Genomic DNA, 18,775 nt, shown 5'->3' with positions numbered 1-18,775 from the left:
CCGGCCAGCACCTGCGGGCAGGCCCCGCGCGAAGGTTGCTGGGTACTCTGACGAGTAGGCCAGCACCACCGGGCAGGCCCTGCATGAGGGTTGCTGAGTGCTCTGAGGAGCCGGCCAGCACCGGCGGGCAGGCCCCGCGGGAGGGTTGCTGGTGCTCTGACGAGGCCAGTCAGCGCCTGTGGGCCGGGTCTCGCACGCGGGTGTTGCTGGGTAACGGGCCTTAGCTGGCGGCTCCTGCCCCGCTTGCCGCTCCTTCCAGAAGCTCCAGGGCTCCTGCCAAAGGGCGGGTCTGCGGAGGGTATGGAGCAGCGGCAGCTAAAGACATGAGCGTTCCTCCACGGCGCACCCACAGCAGTTGGCTTTGCTGGAGAAGCGGCCTGGTCTTCCAGGAAAGCGTGAGCCCTGGTGGCCCTTGGCGACCCTGGGTAAAGGAAGCCCGGTGGCCTCACCTGGGCCGCCGCAGGCTGTCATGGATGCGCTCATAGACGATGATATCTGCATTCTGAATCAGGAGAAAGCTCATGAGAGAGATCCAGTGACTCCGGTCTCAATATATTCAGGGGATGAATCTGTCACTTCACGCTTCGCCCTTGTCATTGCATATGAGGATATCAAAAAACGCCTTAAAGAGTCAGAGAAGGAGAACTCATTCTTAAAGAAGCGAGTAAGGTTTTTGGAAGAAAAGCTTATAGGCGCTCAGTTAGATGAAGAGACGTATTCCGTGGGACGAGAACAACTAAATAAGGCTTATCATGCATATTGAGAGGTTTACATTGATAGAGAAATTTTGAAGAACAACGCTGAATAAAATGAACCAAAACAACCCTGAACCTCTGAAAGCATTGAATGAACAGGTACAGTCTAAAGAAATAAAACGGCTTCAGCTAAGAACAGAAGTAGGAACTCAGTAGGTGATGAGAAATTCAAATCCTCCTTTAAGGAACTGGGAATTGGAAAAGTTGAACTGTGACCTGATGATCCATGGTTTAGAAAAAGAGCTGGAATTGGTGAGGAAAGAATGTAGCGATCTCAAAATAGAGCTACAAAAGGCCAAACAAATGGATCCATCCGAGGAAGACAACCTGAAGAACAGTGCTCTTCGAAGAGCAAGCATTTCAAGGGATAATATGCAACAGTGTACTGGGAACTGAAGAGGGAAATGTCTGACTTACATCTGATGACTCAAGTACAAGCTGAACGGCTAAGAAAACTGAAAATGCCAACTGCATTCAAGAAAGCCTGTGCCCCACTAACCTGCGCTGAAGACCTTGGGAAAGAGCACAAAACTCCACTTGACAAATTTTACTGCATCTTATAAAAGACATGTCTGTCTATCACCAAATGGCAAAGCTGTTTTCACACTACTTCTTCCCCTTTACCAGGAGATATAAAGATTTTATCCAAAAAAAAAAAAAGCAGTTCTCCAATCATGGATAGATAATGAGAGATCTATTCCTAATGGTAGAAGATAACTCTTGGGTGTTCCCAAGCCCTCCTAAGTCAGGTGAGACAACATTTAGGGAAACTAAAACTCTGCCACTACCCAATCTGCCAGCATTGCAGTTCCTTGGATCGACATAATTAAAACTGCTTTTATAAGAATGAATTCTGAAGAGATTCCTGATTGTATCATGAGGATACTTTATCTCTCAGTAGCTCTCCGAAGAAATTACTTAGCAAACTGGATTTTTGAGTAAATTTTGCAGGGTTCTTCAGTGTATATGTTTGAACACACTGCATATTATATACTTGATTTTTCCATTGTGAAAGAAGAGTCCCCTCCAGCTCAGTATTCAAAGAATTAGATATGTGTTACTATATTAATAAATAAGGTATGTTTCAAAAAGGCAGTTCTGCCTTTGATTATAATTGTAAAATTTTGCCTCAAAGGAGACATTTTTAGAAAAGATTTATTTGCTTATTTGAGAGGCAAAGTTACAGAGAGAGGGAGAGACAGAGAGGTATTTCATATGCTGGTTCACTCCCCAAATGGCTGCAATGGCTGGAGCTGAGCCATTCAGGAGCCAGGCACTCCTTCTGGGTCTCTTGCATGGGTGCAGGAGTCCAGGCACTTGGGCCATCTTCTACTGCTTTCTCAGGCCACAGCAGAGAGCTGGATCAGAAGTGGAGCAGCTAGGACTCGAACCAGTGCCTGTATGGGATGCTAGCATTGCAGGTGGAGGCTTAACCTACTATGCCACAATGCCAGTCCCAGTAGACATGGTTTTACAAATTGTGTGAAATCCCTAAATATCCATTTATGGAAGTAAAAAAAGGCATTAATACAAGAAAAAAGTGTGTATGTGGCTTCTGATTGCATAGATCAAATGGGAATGCGATTAGATTTCTGTTGACTTCATAATGCATAGGTATGAAAGATATCATAATAGAATAAAATATATAGGTTCAAAAAAAAAGAATACAGGAACATGGGGATCTCAAGTCAAAAGCTACATCATAGTGAGATGCCTCAGTGGTGGCCAAATGTCTCCTGCTTACTTTTACTTTTCAAAAGCAGGGGTCTGATCTTCGTGTTCTCTCCCACTCCTTTCAATATCCTCATGGGCAGCATCCACCTTGGCCACCCCAGATTTTGTCATGCTCCCTTTCCCAACACCACATCCTCTCTAATTTGCACTAGCTATTGATAGCTGTGTAGAAATATCATCCTACTACAGTATCAAGGGAAAGCAACTTAAGACTTTCTGTCCTCAGTCATCCCTCAGCCCTGTTAGACACCAGAAAAGTGAATCCCCCTAGCCTGTGCCCACTGACCTGGCTGCTACACCCACCTTTTCACTCCAAATCCTGGAGTCTCTGACCCTAGTACAGTTGACCAACCTGGGAACACTAGGATGAGACGTTCTTATGCCTCTGCAGCAAAGCTGTTTATAAGCACAGGGGATGTTGAATGGGCTGTAACAAGCCATAGCCAGGGCAGGAAGGAACCCCATAAATGCTACGAAATCTCTAAAGACCCATCTCACGATAAAGAATACCAAGGATACACTTCATTTTGGTTTCCTGTGGCTGTGGAGTTCATTGGGGTAGTAGAGTGCAAGAGGTAATTATGAAGACCTGAGATAATCAAGGAAGCATATTTTGGTGGTTCTGGTGAGTGCATAGCATCAATGTGGTGGTTCTTGGTTCAGGAGAGAATCATCAAAGGTTGCCATGGTTGGTGGATGGGGTTGTAGGAGGATTGTGATATTGCCATAAACTCAGACTGTCTCCCCTTTAAATACCATAGAAGTTAAGATGTCTGTGTCCATACTGGAATGTCTAGATTTGAGGCTTCACTCAAGCTCCTGCCTCCAACTTATTGCTAATGCAGACCCTGAGAGGCAGAAGGTGATTGCTCAACTGTGTGGTTCCCTCTCACCTTTTTGGGAGAATGGAGTGATTTCCTGGCTGCCAGCTTCAGCTCAGCCAACCATGGCTATTGTAGGCAGGTGGAGAATAAACCAATGGATAAAAATTTCCTTTCTGCTTGTTTTTGTTTCCTGTCCTTTTCCACACAAACAAAAATATCCTCCTTTACATTGAAGTAAAAATAGTCTGTGTGTTCACAGAGAATCCTGACAGAAATATCATCCATCTATCAAGTTCCCATCTCTAGTGGTAGGTGGGTGGGGTGACCCAATGTGGGCACACAGAGCTGGTTTGTCCTGATGACATAGAAATTCTGTTCTCTGAATTAGACATTGGGCAGATCTGGGTTTGAATCATATGAGCTTATTAACCTGGGGCAAGAAAGTGAGGGAGAAGCTTGAGATATGTTCCAGACTAAAGGGAAGAGGACCGGATTGGGAGGGAAGCGTTGGCTCAGCTGATAGAATTTTTCTGGGACCATCAGTTGGATGTGTGTTGAAATGATGATGTTTAGATTACAGGGTTTGGTTATTGAAGAGAGTGTTGTATTTTGAGGCTATCTGCCCTATATTGAAGGGGCATATGTCAGCTAATCATGTAAACAGGGCAAGGGGCTTACAGGAGTTTATAGTAGAGCTACTGTGATTTTCCTATAGATATAAATTTCAAATGAAATATTTTCCAAAATAACTCTCTCACCACAGTGTCAGCAAGGCAGGAACTCAGTTAAACCCTGTTACGGAGGCTGAGTCTTACCCATGTCCAGTTGAACCAAAGTAATGAAACGTGTTGCCTTGAAATCTGAATGGGATTAATGAGATGATGCTTGGAGGGTAGATTAATGGCCACTATTTGTTCAGTGTCCAGGATGATTCTAGGATGCTCTAGACTTGTGGCGCTTTTCAAATTCCATTTTGCCACATGTACCTCTTCCTTTAAAAGGTACGCTGAGTACTGCCTGCCTTTCGGCTCATGTGACAAGTGGCAAGCAAGGCTGTCTACATTACAGCCTCTCTGGCTAATGAGCCGTTTCACACTAGGCGCCCTTGTTCCATTTGCATCATGACCTCAGAAGACTTCTCAGTCTTGCATCTGAATTTTTGTGGATTCTGCTTTGTGTTCCCTCCTCCATGCAAATTTCATGGATAAGACTCAGACACTTGGACAGCTTGTGAATCCTCCTGGTAGGTCTTTCACCTCAGTGATTCTGCTTTCATAAATTTCTCTCCCTTCATGTTGAAAATTTCTGCTTGTGGCCGGCGCCACGGCTCACTAGGCTAATCCTCCACCTGCAGCGCTGGCACACCAGGTTCTAGTCCCGGTTGGGGCGCCGGAATTTGTCCCGGTTGACCCTCTTCCAGGCCAGCTCTCTGCTATGGCCCAGGAGTGCAGTGGAGGATGGCCCAAGTGCTTGAGCCCTGCACCCCATGGGAGACAGGGTTAGGAACCTGGCTCCTGGCTTTGGATCAGCATGGTGCACCGGCTGCAGTGCACCGGCCACAGCGGCCATTGGAGAGTGAACCAAGGGTAAAGGAAGACCTTTCTCTCTGTCTCTCTCTCTCACTGTCCACTCTGCCTGTAAAAAAAAAAAATTTCTGCTTGCCTCAACCTCCTTTAATATACCCCATAGTTTTCTAAGGTATGCATATTTCCAGTGTGTATCATCCTTTGGAGAATCTTTACTTGTTACTTAGGCAGACAAGTGCCTTCAGGGACACAAGGGATTAACTTAATAGTGATCAGACTTCTGTCCCCTCACTCACACTCCCACCCATAGTGTGGAGATGTGCTTCTGGATTGCAGGAGGCGGAATCAGTCTTCTGTTCTGGGTAGAGATGGAAGACAGTGCTATTTCTACCTTGAAAGCTTGTGGATGCACAATACTTTCACCTACTTTTGGAACTGCAAGGGGGAGAATCATAACCAGAATTTTACTTTGTTCTCATAAAATACATTCTCGATTGTCGTGAAGATGGGAGAACTGGGCATTTCCATTGAGATCTGGCACCAGACAGGGATGCCCACTCTCACCACTGCTATTCAATATAGTTCTGGAAGTTTTAGCCAGAGCCATCAGACAAGAAAAAGAAATTAAAGGAATACAAATTGAGAAGCAAGAAGTCAAACTATCCCTCTTTGCAAACGATATGATTCTTTACTTAGAGGATCCAAAGAACTCTACTAAGAACTCATAGAGGAGTTTGGCAAAGTAGCAGGGTATAAAATCAATGTACAAAAATCAACAGCCTTTGTATACACAAGCAATGCCATGGCTGAGAAAGAAACTGCTAAGATCAATCCCATTCACAATAGCTACAAAAACAATCAAATACCTTGGAATAAACTTAACCAAGGATGTTAAGGATCTCTATGATGAAAATTACAAAACCTTAAAGAAAGGAATAGAAGAGGATACCAAAAAATGGAAAAATCTTCCATGCTCATGGATTGGAAGAATCAATATCATCAAAATGTCCATTCTCCCAAAAGCAATTTATACATTCAATGCAATACCAATCAAGATACCAAAGGCATTCTTCTCTGATCTAGAAAAAATGATGCTGAAATTCATATGGAGGCACAAGAGACCTCGAATAGCTAAAGTAATCTTGTTTAACAAAAACAAAGCCGAGGCATCTCAATACCAGGTTTCAGGACATATTACAGGGCAGTTGTAATCAAAACAGCATGGTACTGGTACAGAAACAGATGGATAGACCAATGGGACAGAATTGAAACACCAGAAATCAACCCAAACATCTACAGCCAACTTATATTTGATCAAGGATCTAAAACAATTTCTGGAGTAAGGACAGTCTATTCAATAAATGGTGCTGGGAAAACTGGATTTCCACATGCAGAAGCATGAAGCAAGACCCCTACCTTTCACCTTACACAAAAATGCATTCAACATGGATTAAAGACATAAATCTATGACCTGACACCATCAAGTTATTAGAGAACATTGGGGAAACCCTTCAAGATATTGGCACAGGCAAAGAGTTTCTGGAAAAGACCCAGGAGGCACAGGCAGTCAAAGCCAAAATCAACTATTGGGATTGCATCAAATTGAGAAGTTTCTGTACTGCAAAAGAAACAGTCAGGAGAGTGAAGAGACAACCGACAGAATGGGAAAAAATATTTGCAAACTATGCAACAGATAAAGGGTTAATAACCAGAATCTACAAAGAGATCAAGAAACTCCACAAAAACAAAACCAACAACCCAATTAAGAGATGGGCCAAGGACCTCAATAGACATTTTTCAAAAGAGGAAATCCAAATGGCCAACAGGCACATGAAAAAATGTTCAAGATCACTAGCAATCAGGGAAATGCAAATCAAAACCACAATGAGGTTTCACCTCACCCCGGTTAGAATGGCTCACATACAGAAATCTACAAACAGATGCTGGCGAGGATGTGGGGAAAAGGGACACTAACCCACTGTTGGTGGGAATGCAAACTGGTTAAGCCACTATGGAAGTCAGTCTGGAGATTCCTCAGAAACCTGAAGATAACCCTACCGTTCGACCCAGCCATCCCACTCCTTGGAATTTACCCAAAGGAATTTAAATTGGCAAACAAAAAAAGCTGTCTGCACCCTAATGTTTATTGCAGCACAATTCACAATAGCCAAGACCTGGAACCAACCTAAATGCCCATCAACGGTAGACTGGATAAAGAAATTATGGGATATGTACTCTTTAGAATACTATACCACAGTAAAAAACAATGAAATCCAGTCATTTGCAACAAAATGGAGGAATCTGGAACAGATCATGCTGAGTGAATTAAGCCAGCCCCAAAGGGACAAATATCATATGTTCTCCCTGATCGGTGACAACTGACTGAACACCAAAAAGGAAACCTGTTGAAGTGAAATGTACACTATGAGAAACGATGACTTGATCAGCATTGCCCTGACTGTTAATGATATCTTTTCCTTTGGATTTATACCCACAGTAGGATTGCTGGGTCCCATGGCAGTTCTAGATCTAGATTTCTGAGGAAACGCCATGCTGTTTCTCACAAGGGCTGCACTGACTTACATTCCCATCGACAGTGTATGAGAGTTCCCCTTTCTCTGCATCCTCACCAGCATTTGTTTTTTATCTTTTTGTTAGTAGCCATTCTAGCTGGGGTGATACAGTATTTTTTGTAAATATTTTATTTAGGGGCAGATGCTGTGGCAGAGCGGGTTAACACCCTGGCCTGAAGTGCCAGCGTCCCATATGGGTGCTGGTTCGAGACCTGGCTGCTCCACTTCCAATCCAGCTTTCTGCTGTGGCCTGGGAAAGCAGTAGAAGATTGCCCAAGTTCTTGGCCCCTTAACCTGTATGGGAGACCCAGAAGAGGCTCCTGGCTTCAGATCAGCACAGCACCAGCTGTTGTAGCCAATTGGGGAGTGAACCATCGGATGGAAGACCTCTCTCTCTGCCTCTCCTCTCTCTGTAACTCTTTCAAATAAATAAATCTTTAAAAATAGCTTTTATTTAAAGTACACAAATTTCATGTATTTCACATATATAGATTTAGGAACGTAGTCATACTTCCCACCTTACCTCCCTCCTGCCCACTCCCACCCTTCTTCCCTCTCCCTCCCCTATTCCCGCTCTTTAATTTTTACAAAGATCTATTTTCAATTTACTTTTATACTCAAAAGATTATCAGGGAGCTCTGAGCATGTGGAGCCACACACAGTGATTGTCCAGAGACCCAGCTACCCCCTGCACCCTTTCATGCAGTCACAGAGCTCCCAGTCTCAGCACACAGGGCTCCCACTGTTAGGGTTAGGGTTAAGGTTAGGGTTAGGGTTAGGGTTAGGGCAGAGAATCCACTCTGCCCCACTAGCCTGTCCCGTCCACAGAGAGGCTGAGAGGCTCCCAGAGCTATCTGCCTGTAGGTGTTTCATTTAGGTGGTATGTTGAGAGGTTGGGGACACCTCAGAGTCATATGTGGGTGCCTGACCTCCTGTCAATCCTCCCAGCCAGACTCAAAGTCAGTGGGGAAATGGATTTTTCCCTCTGGCAAAATCCCTGGATCACAGTGCTTGCACAATATCTGCTGGCCACAGCCCTACATGTTTCACAATCATGCCTTCTCCCCACCAGTTCCTGGGCATGTACAAGAGTCTCTGCATGGGCCAGCACTGTAGCATAGGAGGTTAAGCATCCGGCTGCGGCTTCAGCAACTCATATGCGTGTCAGTTCAAGTCCCGGCTGCTCCACTTCCAATCCAGCTCCCTGTGGATGGCCTGGGAAAGCAGTAGAGGGTGCCTCAAGTGCTTGCGAACCTGCACCTGCCTGGGGGCCCCTGAAGAAGCTCCTGACTGCTGGCTTCAGATCATCCCAGCTCTGGCCATTGCAGCCATTTGGGGAGTGAGCCAGAAGATGGGAGACCTTTCTTTCTCACCTTCTAAGTCTGCCTCTCAAGTAAGTAAATTTCTTTTTTAATGTCTCTGCAGCTGGTACTGTCAGAATGGCTCTTTCTCCCCACCAATTGCTGGGTGCTTGCACAAGAGCTGCAACAGCTGTTATCTACTAATATCCAAAATGGTGCCCACTGTCTCTCAGCTGGTTGCCTGGCACTGTTGTGGGAGGAATGGGGGAGAGAGAGAGGGATGTGCCCCTTTTCTTTTTCTCTGGGTGAATGGGCACCCTGAGCCCCTCAGAGCTCTGGGCTGGACTCAAAGACACTGTAGACTACTGAGCTCTGCCTCTGGCTATAGCTCCAGTGGCATGGGCCACTGCAGTCTGATCTCGCCTTGCTCTCCAAAGATGGTGCTCTCGACAGCTCAGAGCTGCCAGGGTTGTGTGTTGTGTCTGTGCTGGTTGCTGCGTGTCTGCACCTTCCACAGAATCTCCACTGCAGCTTTCCCTCCAACTCTCCGAGAGTGCACTTTCTCCACTTTTTTGTTTGTTTGTTTTACTATTTTCCTCTAGGCTAGAGCAGTCTGCCTTGTCTCTATTCCACCACCCCGTAATCACCCAATATTTAAATTATTTAAACAATAGTATTTTTAAAAAATATTTTATTTATTTGAAAGAGTTACAGAGAAAGGGAGGGAGGGAGAAAGAGAGAGGTCTAGAGGTTCACTCCTCAGATGGCCGCAATGGCTGGAGCTGTGCCAATCCAAAACCAGGAGCCAGGAGCTTCCTCTGGGTCTTCCAATGTTGAGTGCAGAGGCCCAAGGACTTCGGCCATCTTCTACTGCTTTCCCAGGCCACACCAGGAGCTGGATCGGAAGAGGAGCAATTGGGACTAGAACTGGCGCCCAAATGGGATGCCGGTGCTTCAGGCCAGGGCTTTAACCCACTACACCACAGGGCCAACCCCTAAGCAATAGTATTTTTTTTTTTTTGACAGGCAGAGTGGACAGTGAGAGAGAGACAGAGAGAAAGGTCTTCCTTTGCCGTTGGTTCACCCTCCAATGTCCGCCACGGCAGGCGCTCTGCGGCCGGCGCATCGCACTGATCCGATGGCAGGAGCCAGGTGCTTCTCCTGGTCTCCCATGCGGGTGCAGGGCCCAAGCACTTGGGCCATCCTCCACTGCACTCCCGGGCCACAGCAGAGAGCTGGCCTGGAAGAGGAGTAACCAGGACAGAATCTGGTGCCCCAACTGAGACTAGAACCCAGTATGTCGGCGCCGCAGGCGGAGGATTAGCCTATTGAGCCGTGGCACTGGCCTAATGCTCTCTATTGAACACAGCTTATCCCCCTGCAACTCATGGGGAAATTTAATCTCAATTGTAAGAAATTAAGAGGTGGGACACATGGGACCTCGTATGTAATGATTGGGACAAATCCACTCTTGTGATTAATGGGTCAATGGGTTATCTGCAGCGGTGTGCTATAGAAGCCACTTTGCATTGGCCTCTTCTGCACTTCCTTTATTTGGTCACATGGGCTCAGTGCCACTCCAGGCCTCGGCCAACCAGAAGGAGGACACCAGATGCTGCCACAGAATCTTGATCAAAAACGTTGCCCCAAGTTCTAGCGTGTGTGTGTGTGTGTATGTGTGAGAGAGAGAGAGAGAGGGAGAGAGAGAGAGAGAGAGGGAAAATATCTTCCATCCACTCTTTCATTCCCCAGATGGCAGCAATGACTGGAGCTGGACCAGGAGGAAGCCAGGAGCCAGGAGCTTCATCCAGGTCTCCACGTGGGTGGCAAGGGCCCAAATAGTTAGGCCATCCTCTGCTGCTTTTCCCAGGCCATTAGCAGGGAGCTGCATTAGAAGTGGGGCATCCAGGACTTGAACCAGTGCTAATATGAGATGCCAGTGTCACAGGTGGTGGCTTTACCTGCTATGCCACAATGCTGGCCCCACATTACCTCTTTTTTTAATTTCTCTGACTTCACATCCAGAACAATGTTGAAGAGAGATAGAGGAGGGAGCCTTCCAGGGAAACAGCCTTAAATGTTATGTGTTTATTATGCTATTTGGTATACATTTTTATAGACATCCTTCATCCAAATAATGGAATTCCTTATTTTTACTACTCTGCTAACAGTTTAATTTTATAGTGATATGCAAATAATAAACTAAATGTAATTTAACATTTAATCTAAATGATCATGTGATTTTATTCTTGTGTTAGTCACCCACTTGAATGACTTACATCATTTATTTTGGAATGCCAACCATCTTTTAGTGTATCTTGCTTGTCAATGATCTATTATGTTTTCATATTTGCCAAAAATTTTCCTTGAATATTTTAGCTGTTTTTATAAAAAGAGATTTTTTATGTTCTTTTTATTTCCTGATCTATGTCATCTATGGAATGCTGGATTCAGAAAGGAAATTAAAATGTTTCTGCTTATTACCATTGTGGGGAAATCTGTGAAATTGAGAATCTTTTTCATCCTCAAAAGTCTGGAATGTTCTGTATGTTTGGCCCTGAAATTTTGTTTATGGAATTTTGTTATTTATTGCTTATTTTGATTTTTCAAGCACTGATTCAACTTATTTAATTTATATAGGAGTTTCCTATATTTTACAATATTTGGGTTTTGGTAGATTGCCAACATTTAGTGACCTTTTTTTTTTTTTCTAAGTTTGAATTCTTAGAAATTTTCTTGTGTAATTTCTACTGGGCTAAGTTGATGTTTCATTTTAGATAGAAGTCTATTCTGTATGTTGAGTGAGTTTATAAGATAGATGCAAAGCATGTGTCTCTTCTCTTTTTCCACGTGGTCATCCACTTGCACCATCCCCACTTGCTGGAGAGACTATATACTCCTCAGGGACTGCCCCTGTTCCTTTGACCAAGATCAGTTAAGTACAAGTATTTAGCTATTTATGCCATTCCACTTATCCACATGCATATTCTTTGTTCAACACCAAAGTCTCTTGATTACCACAGGTTTATGATGAAGCATGAAAGCATGAAGTCAGGAATTACCTATTCCTCAAGGTTGCTTTTTTTTTTTTTTTTTTTTTTGGACAGGCAGAGTGGACAGTGAGAGAGAGAGAGAGACAGAGAGAAAGGCCTTCCTTTGCCGTTGGTTCACCCTCCAATGTCCGCCACGGTGGGCGCGCTGATGCCAGTGCACCGCGCTGATCCGAAGGCAGGAGCCAGGTGCTTCTCCTGGTCTCCATGGGGTGCAGGGCCCAAGGACTTGGGCCATCCTTCCACTGCACTCCCTGGCCACAGCAGAGAGCTAGCCTGGAAGAGGGGCAACCGGGACAGAATCCGGTGCCCTGACCAGGACTAGAACCCAGTGTGCTGGCGCTGCAAGGCGGAGGATTAGCCTAGTGAGCCACGGCGCCAGCCAAAGGTTGCTCTTATTCAATATTTTCTAGACTTCTCAAGGTTTGGAAAAGTGTCACTTATTGGATTGCACCTAGATGGGAAGAATGGATATCTTAATAGTGTTGTGTCCTTTGGTCATTAAAAAGGCATATATTCCACCAATTTACATTTTCTTTTAACAGTTTTTCAAAGTTTTGCCATGTATATTTGTATATATTTTCCTGGATTTATATTTCAATATTTCTCCTCCTCCTTCTTCAACATCATCTTCTCTCTATATCTGTATCTGTATCTGTATCTATATCTGTATCTGTATCTCTATTAGATAGACAGATATAACAGCAGACCAAGATCTGGAAGTGACTCTGATGGAGGAAACACAGTTTGCAATCAGTTTATTTTTCCTACAAAGATACTCCCACCCTCTGGGGAATTATAAGGATACCATTTGTAAACAAGCTAAAAGACTTTTAGCAGCTTTGATGTTCCCCCTTTACATGCTAACTTCATTTCAACTTTTGTACAATTTTGAGCATTGTTCCTCAAAACATTTGCAACAAGAAATAGTTCTGCTTGATCAGCAAGATCCATGTTGTACCAGTGTCATCACATTTACAGACTGGTCATGTCTGCGCTGTGTTGTTTTGGTGTCACCAGCGTTTCTAGACATGCGATGCCAACTCATAAGTAAAATGAACTCTTGGGGGTTAATATTTCTCTGCTTTCTAATGTAGAGACTACTTATCTGTAGCTTTTGGGAATGGTTAGTGTTTTTTGTCTGTTCTGATAAACTGTTGAGAAAACCTATGCAGTAAAATTAATATTTTTGATTTTGTGCAATGAATTTAATTTTGGGTAATTTGGCAAATATTAAAAAAACCAGATCTCTACTTTTACATTATATCACTCTATATACCACATAATATAAATAAGAACTTACTTTTTTGGGTTATTTTTTTCATGAAAGACTTATTGAAATGGAAATACTCATGTGTAATTTATTAAAGAGACATGCTTTCTTAGGAAGAATATTTGACACGTTTTAACCTCTCTGTGTTTAGTGATTCATTTTATACACAACACTTAAACCATACTCTGTAAAAAAGATAATGCAGAGTTTGTTAAATTAAAGATGCCCACACTTCAGGGCATCAGCACTGTGGAGCAATGAGTTAAGCTGCTTGTGTTGTCCACACCCCTAATCAGAGTGCTAGTTTGAGTCCCAGCTACTCTCTGACTCAGCTTCCTGAGAAGGTGCCTGAGAAGTCAGCATAGGTCCAGGTTCTTGGACTCCTGCTACCCATATTGGGGGGCAAGATGAAGTTCCTGGCTCATACCTGGCTGTTGTGTACATTTGGGGGTGAACCAGCAGATAGAAAATCTATCTCTCTCTCTCTCTCTCTCTCCATCTTACCACCCCTTAACATAAATAATAAATATTTAAAAAGATGCCATACATTGGCTGGTGCCGTGGCTCACTAAGCTAATCTTCCACCTGTGGCTCCGGCACACCAGGTTCTAATCCCTGTTGGGGCACCAGATTCTGTCCCGGTCACTCCTCTTCCTGTCCAGCTCTCTGCTGTGGCCCGGGAGTACAGTGGAGGATGGCCCAAGTGCTTGGGCCCTGCACCCGCATGGAAGACCAGGAGAAGCACCTGGCTCCTGGCTTTCAGTTGGCACGGTGCGCCGGTCGCAATGGCCATTGGGGGGTGAACCAACGGAAAAGGAAGATCTTTCTCTCTTTCTCTCTGTGCACTCTGCCTGTCAAAAAAAAAAAAAAAAAAAAAGATAAAAAGATGCCGTACAACTAGCAGAAGATAAGCCCCATTTGAGGAAATATAGGCAATGCATTAAAAATTTATCAAGAATTTACTTGACAATAAGAAAAATAAATTCCCCAATTTAAAACTTGGTATATATATATGAAAAGTCACTTTTGCACCAAACACAGGCCAGAAATAAACAAATAAGATGTGCTGAATTAGCAAATTATGAGAAGGAATGAACTGTGCATTAAGTGACTGCAAGTTAACACAGCAATGAGACAGATACACTACACATGTATAAGGGTGTTTATAATAATAATAAAAAAAAGAAATAAACACCTATGACAATGACAATGGTTTACAAGGATAGAAAATATCGGGGGCCAGCACTGCAGCATAGCGAGCTAAGCCTGCAGCGCCGGCATCCCATAGGGGTGCCAGTTCGTGTCCTGGATGCTCCTCTTCTGATCCAGCTCTCTGCTATGGCCTGGGAAAGCAGCAGAAGATGGTCCAAGTCCTTGGGCCCCTGCACTCACGTGGGAGACCCAGAAGAAGCTCCTCGCTTGGGCTGTTGCTGCCATTTGGGGAGTGAACCAGTGGATGGAAGACTCCCTCTAACTCTACTTCTCAAATAAAAAATAAAAAAAAAAACTTTTTAAAAAAAAGGACAGAAAATATCGTAAAAATCTCATTCATTTCTGGTTAGAATGTACAGTGGTAATTTACAAATTTTTTAAAAAGATTATTTGAAATGCAGATTAGTGAGCAACACACACACACACACAGAGAGAGAGAGAGAGAGAGAGAGAGAGAGAGAGGAAGAGAGAGACATCTTTCATTCATTGGTTCACTCTCCAAATGGCTCCAACAGCTGTGGCTGTGCTGAGAAGCCAGGAGCCAGGAGATTCTTTCAGGGCTCCCCCATGGTACAGAGGCCCAAGAACTCGGAGGCCCAAGAACTCAGACAATCCTCTGCTACTTTTCCAGGAACATTAGAAAGGAGCTGGATCAGAAGTGGAACAGCTGGGACACAAACTGGTGACCATAGGGGATGTCAGTATCACAGGCGGCAGCTTGGCCTGCTATGCCACGACACCTGCCCGATTTCACAAGGTATCTTGACATGTTGTCATAAAGCCTACAATAGCATCACCATATGATGTAGCAAAGATTTCCTTCTACATTTATCCAACTGGTATAAAAACAAAACTTAGGCCTCAAACAACTTGACATTAATAGGAATATCTATAAATATACATACAGTACATAAAATGGCTTTATTCACAATGACAAAAGCTTTAGGAAATCAAGATTCCTTCAGCAGATCAACAGATGATCCAATTGTCACAGTAGTGAAGACTCCTGAGGCAGATCAGGGGATACAGACACACACATTCTGTGGGGTGAAGGCACCTGGCATGGGGACCAACAGGAAAGGCAGAAAGATAAAGACAAACTGGCTACAGGTAAATCGACCTAGAAGACTGGAATAAAAAAAAGATAACAGCAGGCATTATGAAATACAATAAAAACAAACAAGAAAAAAGGAGTTCTTAAAGCTGACACAATACTAACAAAAACTAGCAAACGTGATTAAGGAAAACAAAGAGAAAGGTAACACAAATGACCAATTTCAGGAATCAAAATGAATAATTATTTAGAGTTTATAGACCTTCACAAAGTACTAACAGGATTTTCTTCACTAGGAGTAACATTTTTAAAACAGACAAAAATCTACTGAATTTTGGAAGCCAATTTATCAAAACAAAAATATACAAAGAACAGGAAACTCATATAAAGTAAGTTTAATCTATATTGGAAAAATCACAGCAACCAACTAATAAAAACACTGACCAGCAAAATTTCAAGGGTAGAGGTACTGAGCGTTCCAAACTTGTTTTTTTTTTTTTTTTTCCAATAACATTAGTTAGAACATCAAGTTATAAAATCTGCTATCATTCAGAGTGGTGACAAATATGAACAATATTGTCATACGCATCCAACTGGAACATAACATAAAAATGGTATTTTGTTTTCGTTGGAAAATCACAGGTACCGTTTTTCCTGTTGGAATTTGTTACCAGCAATGGTATCACAGGTGGCAGCTTGGCCTGATATGCCACGACACCTGCCCGATTTTACAAGGCATCTTGACATGTTGTCATGAAGCCTACATCATAGGCTATTATTATTATGCCTATTTAGCATCTGGGAATCAAGCTAAATTTCAGTCATTCATGAAAATAGGTAACTTTTTCCTCCATCACATTCACGCATACCCTGATTTCCATCCGGCTGAAAAATCTGTGCTTTCAGGGGAAACTGTGGACATAATTAGGGCACCCTGGAGAGGCAGAGATCAGGGGGAGGCCTCAGTCTTCAGGCTTCCCCAGAGTAGTGTTCTACTTCTTTCCTTGGCGTCTTCACAGTGGCCTTGCAGATTCCAACATGTGGCTTGTTTTTTGGGCCCCATGATGATGTGATCTTGAAAACAGGCTCAACTCCAGTTCTGGCTTTCCTGATAGCAAGCAGCTTTGGCGTTGTTATCAGCTTGCCAGCTGACCGCACCAAAGTGAACAGTTTGTTTCAGTTTCATTGCCTTCCATCTCAGGGGCTAGCTGGGTGTCCAGGGACTGGGGCATTGTGGCTGCTCTGCTGATGGGGCCATCCTCAGGGCGGACCTCCTTAGCTAGCCGGCCCATCTTCTTCAACGTGCAGGCCTCCTGGTATGGGGGTGAGATGGGGGGCTGTGTGGGCGGGGTGTACTTGTACTCGGAGCCATCCTGTAGGTCCAGAGGGTAACTGCAGTCCGAATCATAGGCGCTCAGGACCCCACAAGTCACAACAGGCACAATGACGCGGTGGGTCCATCCAACTGGTTGAAATCTGGGTCGTACGAGTGGTCCAGCAGGGGCTTGCTCAGGTCTGGCTTGAAGCCCTCAGGAGGCCTGAGGCCTGGCAGACAGCGAAGGCCTCGATGCTGGAGTTCCGGCTGCTCTTGGGCTTGGCACAGAGCACGCTGGAGAAGAAGATGCGCAGCTGGCTGTAGAGCAGCGTCACATCCTGGCCTCGGAAGATCTTGGCCACGAAGCAGCCCCCCGGCTTTAGGACGTGTGTGGCAATGTTCAGAGCTGCGAGGAGGAGCTGGGCCTGCATGTACTCATCCACGTCATGCAGGCCAGTGACGTCGGGAGCCCCGTCGCACACCACCAGGTCTGCGGGGCAGCCCTGGAAGTGCTGGATAATCTCCTTGGCAGTGGACAGCTGGGTGATGTCCCCCTGGATCTGGGTCACACCTGGTAGTGGAGCCATAGCCTGCAGGTCCACAGCCAACACTTGGCCACCCTCCTGGCCCCCAGTTTTCTGGCTCAGCACCTGGCTCCAGCCGCCCGGGGCTGCACACAGGTCAACGGCCCGCGTCACACCTCGGAAGAGCTGGAACTCCTCATCCAGCTGCAGAAGTTTGAAGGCACTGCGGGCACGCCAGCCGTTCTCCTTGGCCAGGCGGTAGTAGACGTCACGCTTGTCTTTCGTGGTTCGCCCCATCTCACGACACTGCTTGCCCAGGCACCTGCGATGGTCAGCGGATGCCACCCTGGCTCAGTAACCAGGTGACTCTGCCACCACCTACTCTGGGGGGACTTGTACTACCCACCAGGTAGCAGCCCCCGAGCCTCAGCAAGAGCACAAACAGGTAAGAAAAGGCAGGGCTTTGCTGGTCGCACACACCTAAAGGTTATCGTGGCTGGTCTAGTGGGGCACAGTGGGCAGCCTACACAGCAGCAAGACCTGGTCCCAACCTGAACGTAGTGCGTATGTTTTCTGCGTTCCAAACTTTTAAGGAAGAAAAAAAGACATTCATAAATTTCACAGATTCACCCAACGTAGAGATAAACAGAATATGTCTGACTCTCTTCTGTGCATCCAACATCACACGGATGAAACCATCAGTTCAGGACATAAATGGTACTTAAGGAACAACTGTTTTTATAAACAAAGCCGTAACTATTTTAAGCAAAATATTATTTTAATTAAAGCATATGCAGATGCATAATAGATTAATAGCAAAATGAATACAGTAGAAAATGCATACGTGGATTACAATCTAAATTATATAAATCATCCATGTAGATGGGAAATAATTATGTAAAAATAAATTATGTAAATAATAGTTAAGTCATGATAAAATAAATTTTGTGAATCTCCCACGTGGATGAGAAATGCAAGACACATGGTCACTTGGACTAAATGTTCTAGAGAAGTTACCTCCTGTCGCTCTCCTTAGCATGTACTGGAGTCGTCGCCAGGAAAATAAAACACAAAGGAAACTTAAGAAAACCAGTCAGTGAATGCGGATGACACTATTACATAATCCCACATAATCCAAAGTTAAAAAAAAACCACCGATAACAGAACCAGGCGAGATTACATACAAGCAAGCGGGTTACTACGTACCAGCAAGAAACAACGTTAAACGACCAAATACAGACCAGGATAGAAATTCTTTGAAGGATCCGACGATGTAATATATTTAAGCACTATTCAAATCGCTATGTAAAAAAAAAATCAAAACAAAAAAACCTTGTAAATGGCCCAAGAGAAAAAGAATCCTGGAAAAAGAAGGGCTCTGAACCCAGCAATCAAATATTTGGGAATTGTAACTCACCGGAAGCGGATTACTAGACACCTCCGCCCCGCAAGCTCACAGGCAGTGAGGTCGTCAGGGAGGTGATGGCGCCCCCTGCCGGCTGGAGGCCCGCATCCCTGGCGGATAAGGCGGCTTCAGACAGGCCTCCTTGCTCACCTCCCCGACCCGGAAGACACTTCACGGGAACCGCCCCCGTGCTGGGGGCGATGCTGATTGGCTGCGTCTTCCCTGACGT

General features: G+C 44.6%; 1 long non-coding RNA gene and 1 pseudogene across 1 annotated transcript; both read right to left on the bottom strand.

The window, feature by feature from the left end:
- Positions 1 to 9,389: 9,389 nt before the first annotated feature.
- LOC138845737 (uncharacterized) lies at positions 9,390 to 18,773 on the bottom strand. The gene is made up of 2 exons (XR_011382924.1): positions 18,559 to 18,773; positions 9,390 to 9,608 (listed from the first exon to the last, which is right to left on the bottom strand). It is a non-coding gene; the product is annotated as an uncharacterized lncRNA (long non-coding RNA).
- On the bottom strand, positions 15,151 to 18,552 carry LOC138845735 (tRNA (cytidine(32)/guanosine(34)-2'-O)-methyltransferase pseudogene; annotated as a pseudogene).
- Positions 18,774 to 18,775: the final 2 nt, after the last annotated feature.

This window comes from Oryctolagus cuniculus, chromosome 16 (genome assembly GCF_964237555.1).
Source record: "Oryctolagus cuniculus chromosome 16, mOryCun1.1, whole genome shotgun sequence".
Classification (NCBI taxonomy): domain Eukaryota; kingdom Metazoa; phylum Chordata; class Mammalia; order Lagomorpha; family Leporidae; genus Oryctolagus; species Oryctolagus cuniculus.
This window is presented reverse-complemented; position numbering and strand designations above follow the sequence as displayed.